Source organism: Pteropus alecto, unplaced genomic scaffold, assembly GCF_000325575.1.
Source record: "Pteropus alecto unplaced genomic scaffold, ASM32557v1 scaffold45, whole genome shotgun sequence".
Taxonomy (NCBI): domain Eukaryota; kingdom Metazoa; phylum Chordata; class Mammalia; order Chiroptera; family Pteropodidae; genus Pteropus; species Pteropus alecto.
Window position 1 is genome coordinate 31,959,488 of NW_006442491.1, and position 6,886 is coordinate 31,966,373.

Here is a 6,886-nt window from a genome sequence, read left to right on the forward strand (position 1 = left end):
AAACCTCTTTGCTGCTTCTGACTCTCAGCCCTGTGGGTTAAGGGTGTCTTCTGATACTTTCTAGGGCCTGAGAAGCCATAAACAAATCCACGCCTATTCTCTTTCCTATTTTGTTTTGTTTTACAAATAGTATCAAAATATGTACTTTTCGGCACCTGGCTGTTTTCATTTAATGATGCAGCCCCATTCTTTTTCACAGCTGCATAGTACTCCACTGTGTGAAGCCACCGTGGCTTTTTCTCCAGGCTCCGCTTGGTGGTTGTTTAGGTTCACGCCCATGGACTACACCCTCCTCGTCTGTGTCTTTGAGGACTCAGGCAAGTATTTTCTAGACGATCAACTCTTAGAAGCAGCTCCTGGGACACAGTAGGTGCTCAATAAATGCGAATGGATTGACCATTGCCCTGCTTCTCCTACCCCCAGATCCTGATGTCTGGGCAGCAGCAGGGAACGGAAGGCCGAAGGCTGTGGGCTAGAATTTCCCACATCCAGGCAGCCTGCCTAGACCTCTCCCAGTGGCCACCCCTCAGCCCCCTGGGCCCACCTCACCCAGGTCCTGTCCTGGGACTCCCCTCACCATGAACTGTAGCAAAGATTGAGGGAGTAACCCCCAACCACTACCAGCATTTATGGAGCACCGACAGTATGCTCCATTCCGGACTGGGCAGCATAGAGATTGTATCCCAGTGAGTTCCTAGGAGTCGATGACTCCTTGTCCCAAGGCCTAGCACTCACCAGGCATGTAGTCAAACATTTATGGAGCACCCACTGTGCACCAGTGATTCTGCCGAAGAGGGAGAATTTCTAGACAGGGGATTTCTAGACTGAGGGAGAGGAGAAAGTCAGTGTACTTTTCTATCGATGCTTTTAATTAAAAAAATTTTTTTCTACAGAAAGCATTCTTTGTGTAAATAAATAGACATGAGAATTCCCAAGTATGAAAAAATAGAACTCTACCACCTACTGGCACTGGGAGGAAGCTCAGGATGCCTGGGAACCCCAAGGGGGCAACTTCGGGCTTCGGGGAGGCTTCCAGGAGCAGGAGAGTTCTGAGCTGAAGCCCCAGGAGGTGTGGAAGGGGGCTAAGGGTGGGGAGGAAGAGCCCTTGGAGGCCACCAAACAGACCCGGGGACGCAGTGGGTTGGGTGCAGCGTTGATGATCTGGCTCCCGGCCAAGCCAAAGGCCAGGTCCCCTGCTACGTCTGATGTTTCTTGGTGGCACTTATTGCAGTGTTGTTTCTGTAGTGACCCGTTTCTGCCTCTCCCCAGCCCATCCCTGAACTGGAGCTCCATGTGAGCAGAGCCCACCCTGGCTTGTTCACCACTCTGCCCACCCCCGGGCCCAGAGCACACAGTAGGTGCTTGTAGTGAGTTGAATAGTGTCAACCAAAATTCATGTCCGTATGGAAGCTCAGAATGTGACTGTATTTGGAAATAGAGTCTTTGCAGATGTCATTAGTTAAGGATCTTGAGATGAAGATCATACTGAATAGGAGTGACTGGTGTCCTAGAAGGAGAGGACACAGAGACACACGGACGGCCGCGTGAAGAAGGAGGTAGAGACTGCGAAGCGTCTACAAGCCAAGGACCGCTGAGGTAGCCCAGGAGCTGACACAGGCAGGAAGGTTCTTTCCTGGAGCATTCAGAGGGGCAGGGCCCCACAGACACCTTGATTTCGGAATTTTCTAGAACATTTCTCTTGTTTTATGCTGCTGGCTGCGTGGTAATGTTACGGCAGCCGCAGGAAACATACAGATTTTGCTCATCTGGACGAACGAGTGAGCAAAGGAATGAACGGAGAGCAAGCAGCCCAGCTCCAGGGGCCGTCCAGGGCCAGTCGTGTGTGGCGAGGTGACTGCCCTCATTCCCTAGGACGAGGTGTGCGCTCTGGGGAGCCTGTGGCGTGGGGGTGCTGGAGGTGGCCCAGCCGGGGAGAAGGGGGGCGTGAGGAGCCACTGAGGTTGTCTGGCAGAGGTGACAAGGAAATCAGGTTCTGTAGACATCACCCCTGTTCCCAGAAGCCCATGTTCACATCCAGCTTGGACACCCACGTTCTGGGAGCTTTGCCCTCCAGATACACAGATGCTTTTCAGATACACTGTGGCCAGTGCTTGTCCCTAAATCTTGATGATCCTCAGGATGTCCACCCAAGCGACTGTCATCACCTTCAATTAGAGCCCAGAGCCCAGGCTGCTGGGAGGGGAGGTCCCCAGCTGCCTGTCCTGAGTCCCGCTCTCTCTGTGGTGTGAGACCGGGCGGTGTTGGGGTGCAGGGGAAAGAACCAGAAGCCTGGCTCTGTGCTGATGGATGGGTGAGTGGCTGCGCCTCTCCCAGCCTCAGTTTCCCCGTCTGCAATTGGAGGAGAGTCTCCTGGCTTCACGGGAGCTGTGGTGAGAACAGATGAGATGAAGTCAGTCCCAGGCTGACCAGGACTCTGGCCCATGGGTGCTCACAAAGGGGAGGGGTCCCACTCCCCTGGGACACAGCCCTGGATCCTAAAGAGGGGATTAGACTTTCCCGGCCTTAGATCCTTTCAAAGCCCCGACCCTGTCCCGTGGCCTGTCCAGTGGCCCCATAAAGCACCCTCCGCCCTCACCCAAGGAGCTCGATATCTTCAGAAGGACCAAGGCTTGGATTTCATGCTCATAAAATGCCTGAAATCAGAGCAGGGCTTGGGACGCGGAGCGTTTTGAAGTCACTCGGGGCAGGAGAGGGCGTCAAATTCCCAGGGGTCTCGGCCTCTCTTTGGGGACCACTGTAAAGCAGGGTGCCTGGGCCTTGGGCAGGAGAGTAGTGGCCAGGTACAGGGGCACCTGCCATTTTAGCAATGGTCCGAATCCCAACAATCTCAAGTGTTCGAGGATGGTCGGGAAAACTCAACTGAAAAGCCCTTTGCTTGATGTTAGAGGCAGAGAGGGGCTCAGTGGTTGGTGGGTGGGTACCCGGGCCCTAGGGTGACGGTCCCAGTCCCTGCTCTGCCATTACTGTGTGACGTCAGGCCAATTGCCTAACCTCTTTGTGCCTTGATTTCCTCATCTGTCAAAAGGTCCCGGGATAATAACAGTTTCTCCCTCAAAGAGTTGCAGAGAAAGTGACCAGAGTGACTTTATGCGATATGCTGGCCCAGCCCCTGGGCATGACGGGTGCTCAGTCGCTGACACCGTTACTGCTATTTTTCCTAAGGACACTCATTAAATACTGTCAAATAACTGACTCTGGAAGTGTGGGTGGTGCTGTGTCCCTAGGGTTCTAGGGAGTGCTGTGATTTGGAATCTCTCTACAAACTGTAGAGTGCAGTACTCACTAGGAGCCAGAGCTGGGTCAGCATGTTCTCAGTTGGAGTTTGTGGGAAAGGGGCAGCTGAGGGTCCCGGGTGTTTACAGTCAGATTCCCAGAGCTGGGCGCTGATCAGGGGCCAGGGCAAGGGGGCTCCTGGGTCTGGCTTTAGGCCTCTGACCACAGTGTCAAGTTTGTGGAGCAAAGGGTCAGAAAGGCAGTGAGGATGGCGAGGCCGGAAGTGGCTGGCCCAGTCTTCTGGCCTGAATTATCTGGGAAGAAAAATAATCACATTCCAAGGAACCCATGGTTTGGGCGCCAGTCACTGCGTTGGGGGAGGGGGAGACGGGAGGGGGAAGGGAAGGGCTGGCCCAGGCAGGTGGTGGCCCCACCTGAGGTTCAGCACCCAACAGTGCTCCCAGATTGTGAATGGCTGGGGCACGGCAGCCAGGGCACAGCTCCTGGGGGAGGGGAGACCACTGCTCCAGGCTGGGGTGCAGCTCAGGGACCCCAGGAGCTGGCTGAGCTCCATGGCAGTGTCCACTGCCATCTCCCAGACCCTGGTGGGGGTGACTGGGCCAACAGAGGAGGCTGCTGATGCTACAAGCCATAGAACCAGGAATTGCTGGCAGCCCTTCTTAGGCTGGTCCTGAGGCGTGTCTTTTCTCTGTGCCACTTGTGACTAGATGTACCAACGAGGCCACCTTTCAGGAAAAGCTCATTTCCTCCAGCCCAGGACAAGGGCAGGGTGGGGACTTCTGTAGACCCCAGATCACAGCCTTCCTCTGAGGGAAAGCCCAGTGATCCTGGAACCTCCCGCCCGACCTGGTTCAGGGAAGTCAGGTATCAGCTCAGCTTCCCCTCTCCAGCCCGCACCCCTGCACAACCACTTGGACTCAGCCAGCTTCTAGGCCATAGACGCAGCTGGAGAAGGTGACCTGTAGACTGAAGCCTGAAGGAGGGGGACTGGGTGGGCAGGTGAAGAAATTGGGGGTGGAGGGGATGCCTTCCTCCAAGGGAGAATTAAGAGTAGCTCAGGGGTGGCAACTGGTGATAAAAATAAAAAAGCCTTTCTTTCATTGCCATTGTAAAAATTTAGATATTTTACTAAATCCTGATGTCTGGCTTTTCTCTCGAAAAATGAAATGATTTGGCCACCCAGAACCGGCATTTCGGTGGCAAATATGGTCAGCTCTCCGGTTCGCAGCCGTCCTCATTGGACCCTTGAGGCTTTGAGATTTCCACTCCTGCAGGCAGGGCCCGCCATGGAGTCACCGCACGATCCCCACCCCTCCGTGCACACCTGGGCTGCATGACCTTGGCCGCACCCTTTCTGAGCCTCGGTCAAAAGTGGGCTGGTACCACGGGGTAGAGCCCCTTCAGGCATGGGGGTGTTGCCTTCTCCCCGAGTCTCCTGTAGGGTCCCCTTGCAACAAATACACACACCCAGATGCCTGAGAACCCTGCTTAGCGGTGGTGCCTCCCAGCCCAGAGGCCACATCTGTCGCCTCCTCCCCGCGCAGCCCTGGAAGCCGGCTGGGAGCCGACGTGGCTCAAGACCCAGCCGGCGCACCAGTCCGCAGTGTGCGCGCGCCCTCTGCTGGCGTATGGCGGACACGCAGGCCAGAGTCAGAACCGAGAATCCCAACGCTGGGACACCTGGGGAGAAGTACTTTTCTCTTCCTGGAGTGGGGTAATGACAGTAGCTAACTAAGTTTACTGAGGGTTTTTATGTACCGAGGACTGTAAGAATCCCGCTGCACGTAAAACCTCACGTTATCTTCACAACAACCCTGAGAAGTAGCGATACCGAAGGGCGAAGAGAGGTGAGCAACCTGCTCAATGCTGGCCTATGGGGACTCCAGGCCCTGTGCTGGGATTCAGTAAGGTAGAGCGATGACCTGCAGATCTCACCTTTACTCACTCACTCATGTGTGTTTGTCCTTCCATTCACTCGTCCATTCACAAACTTCACCTGAAATTGCCAAACTTTTTAGCCAGTCCATTTGTTTGTTGTTTGTCCTACCACCAATCAACATGGTGGAGGCCCCAGGAGGCCTCACAGGCCATTGGATGCTTCCTTTGTCACTGCCGATGGCCTGACAGGCCCCAGCGACCTGGAGAGGAAGGCCCAGCTCAGGGGACTAATTCATTCGCTCATTTAACACATTCTGACTTTGTGCCAGACACTGCTTTCGGCATTGGAGGCACAGCAGTGAACATGCCAGATGAGGCACCTGTCTGCATGAGGCTCGTTTCTGGGAGGGAAAAAGTAACAACTAAACCAATAAATCAGGTTGTTAGATATTAATAACCGCCATGAACAAATACCACAATCAGGCGATGGGGCCGGGAGGGCCTTGCATTGCTATTGGGAAATGGGGAGCCGGCCACTCAGAGAGGAAAGAGCATTCTAGGCCGAGGGGACAAATGGGGGTGAGGTTCCCTTTGGCTACATGTAGGGTATGGCCTGTGGGGGTGGGGGCCCAGGGAGAAGCGGGGAGCCAGGGAGGTGATAGTAACTTGGGCTAAGAAGATAGAGGTAGATGGGAGAACTGGCTTTGGAAGGAGAAATGTCTATAGTATCCATTTAGTGCCCCATGTTGGCACGAGGTCAGCACTTTTCAAAGCACTGCCGGGGGCAGGAGACCTCTTTGCCTGTGCACATCAGAGCACACAGCCTCACCCAGAGAGCTATGTGTGGTATCAGGAAGCCACTGTGCTGGCCACATGTTTGTCTTCAATTCTACGCATCCGCAGGACCGAGGTGGATGGGCCTTGAGGAGGAGCCAAAAATGTTCCCAAGTGACCCCAAGGGAAGGGTCTCCGATTTGAGGTGCTTGTACTACAGGCCCTCAATGGCTGAAGGTGGCTCCCCATGCTTCAAATGACTGTCTCAGATGGTGAGAACTCCTTTAAGTAAGGCATAAATCAGTAGGAAATCAGTTACAGATCAGGTAGGAAAAAGTATCAAACATGACACGGTTGAGAGGAAAAAAACACGACTTTTCAACTTGAGAAAAGACACCTAGGCTCATGCGTGAGAAACATACATATATAAAAACTAGGAAATAGCACGTTTAGCTCCAAGATGGGCAGGTGTGATCACAGAGGGAAGGAAGAAACCTGCTCTGCTTCGGTGGTGGGAGGGGAGTTGATACTTTTTCGTAGGCAACTCGAAAATAACAAAATTAAAACTGCCATGTCCTTGGGTGGAGAAGTCCACTTCTAGGATTTTATTTCATGGACACACACACACACACAGAGGCTGGTGAGCAAAAAGGCAGAGTCACCTCGGTGTCCATCAGTCAGGGACTGGTCACCTGGGTGGTGGCACACCTGGTTCCTGGGTGCTCTGCAGCTGGTCAAAACCACAGGGCGGTTTTCTAGGCGCTGCTCTGCAGGGGGCCTTGAGAGGTCATCTGGCTGGCGGAAGAGCAAAGTGGTGACATTTCCAGTTATGTTAAAAAAAAAAGTCTATGGCCATGCCACCCTGAACAAGCCCGATCCCGTCTGATCTCGGAAGCTAAGCAGGGTCGGGCCCGGTTAGTACTTGGATGGGAGACCACCTAGGAGACAAGGTGCTGTAGACGTAAAAAATTTTTTTTTA

At 53.9% G+C, this 6,886-nt stretch overlaps 1 non-coding gene across 1 annotated transcript; it reads left to right on the forward strand.

Annotated features, from left to right (window-relative positions):
- The first annotated feature begins 6,751 nt into the window (after positions 1 to 6,751).
- LOC112471339 lies at positions 6,752 to 6,869 on the forward strand. The gene has a single exon (XR_003043247.1). It is a non-coding gene; the product is annotated as a 5S ribosomal RNA (ribosomal RNA).
- The last annotated feature ends 17 nt before the right edge of the window (positions 6,870 to 6,886 follow it).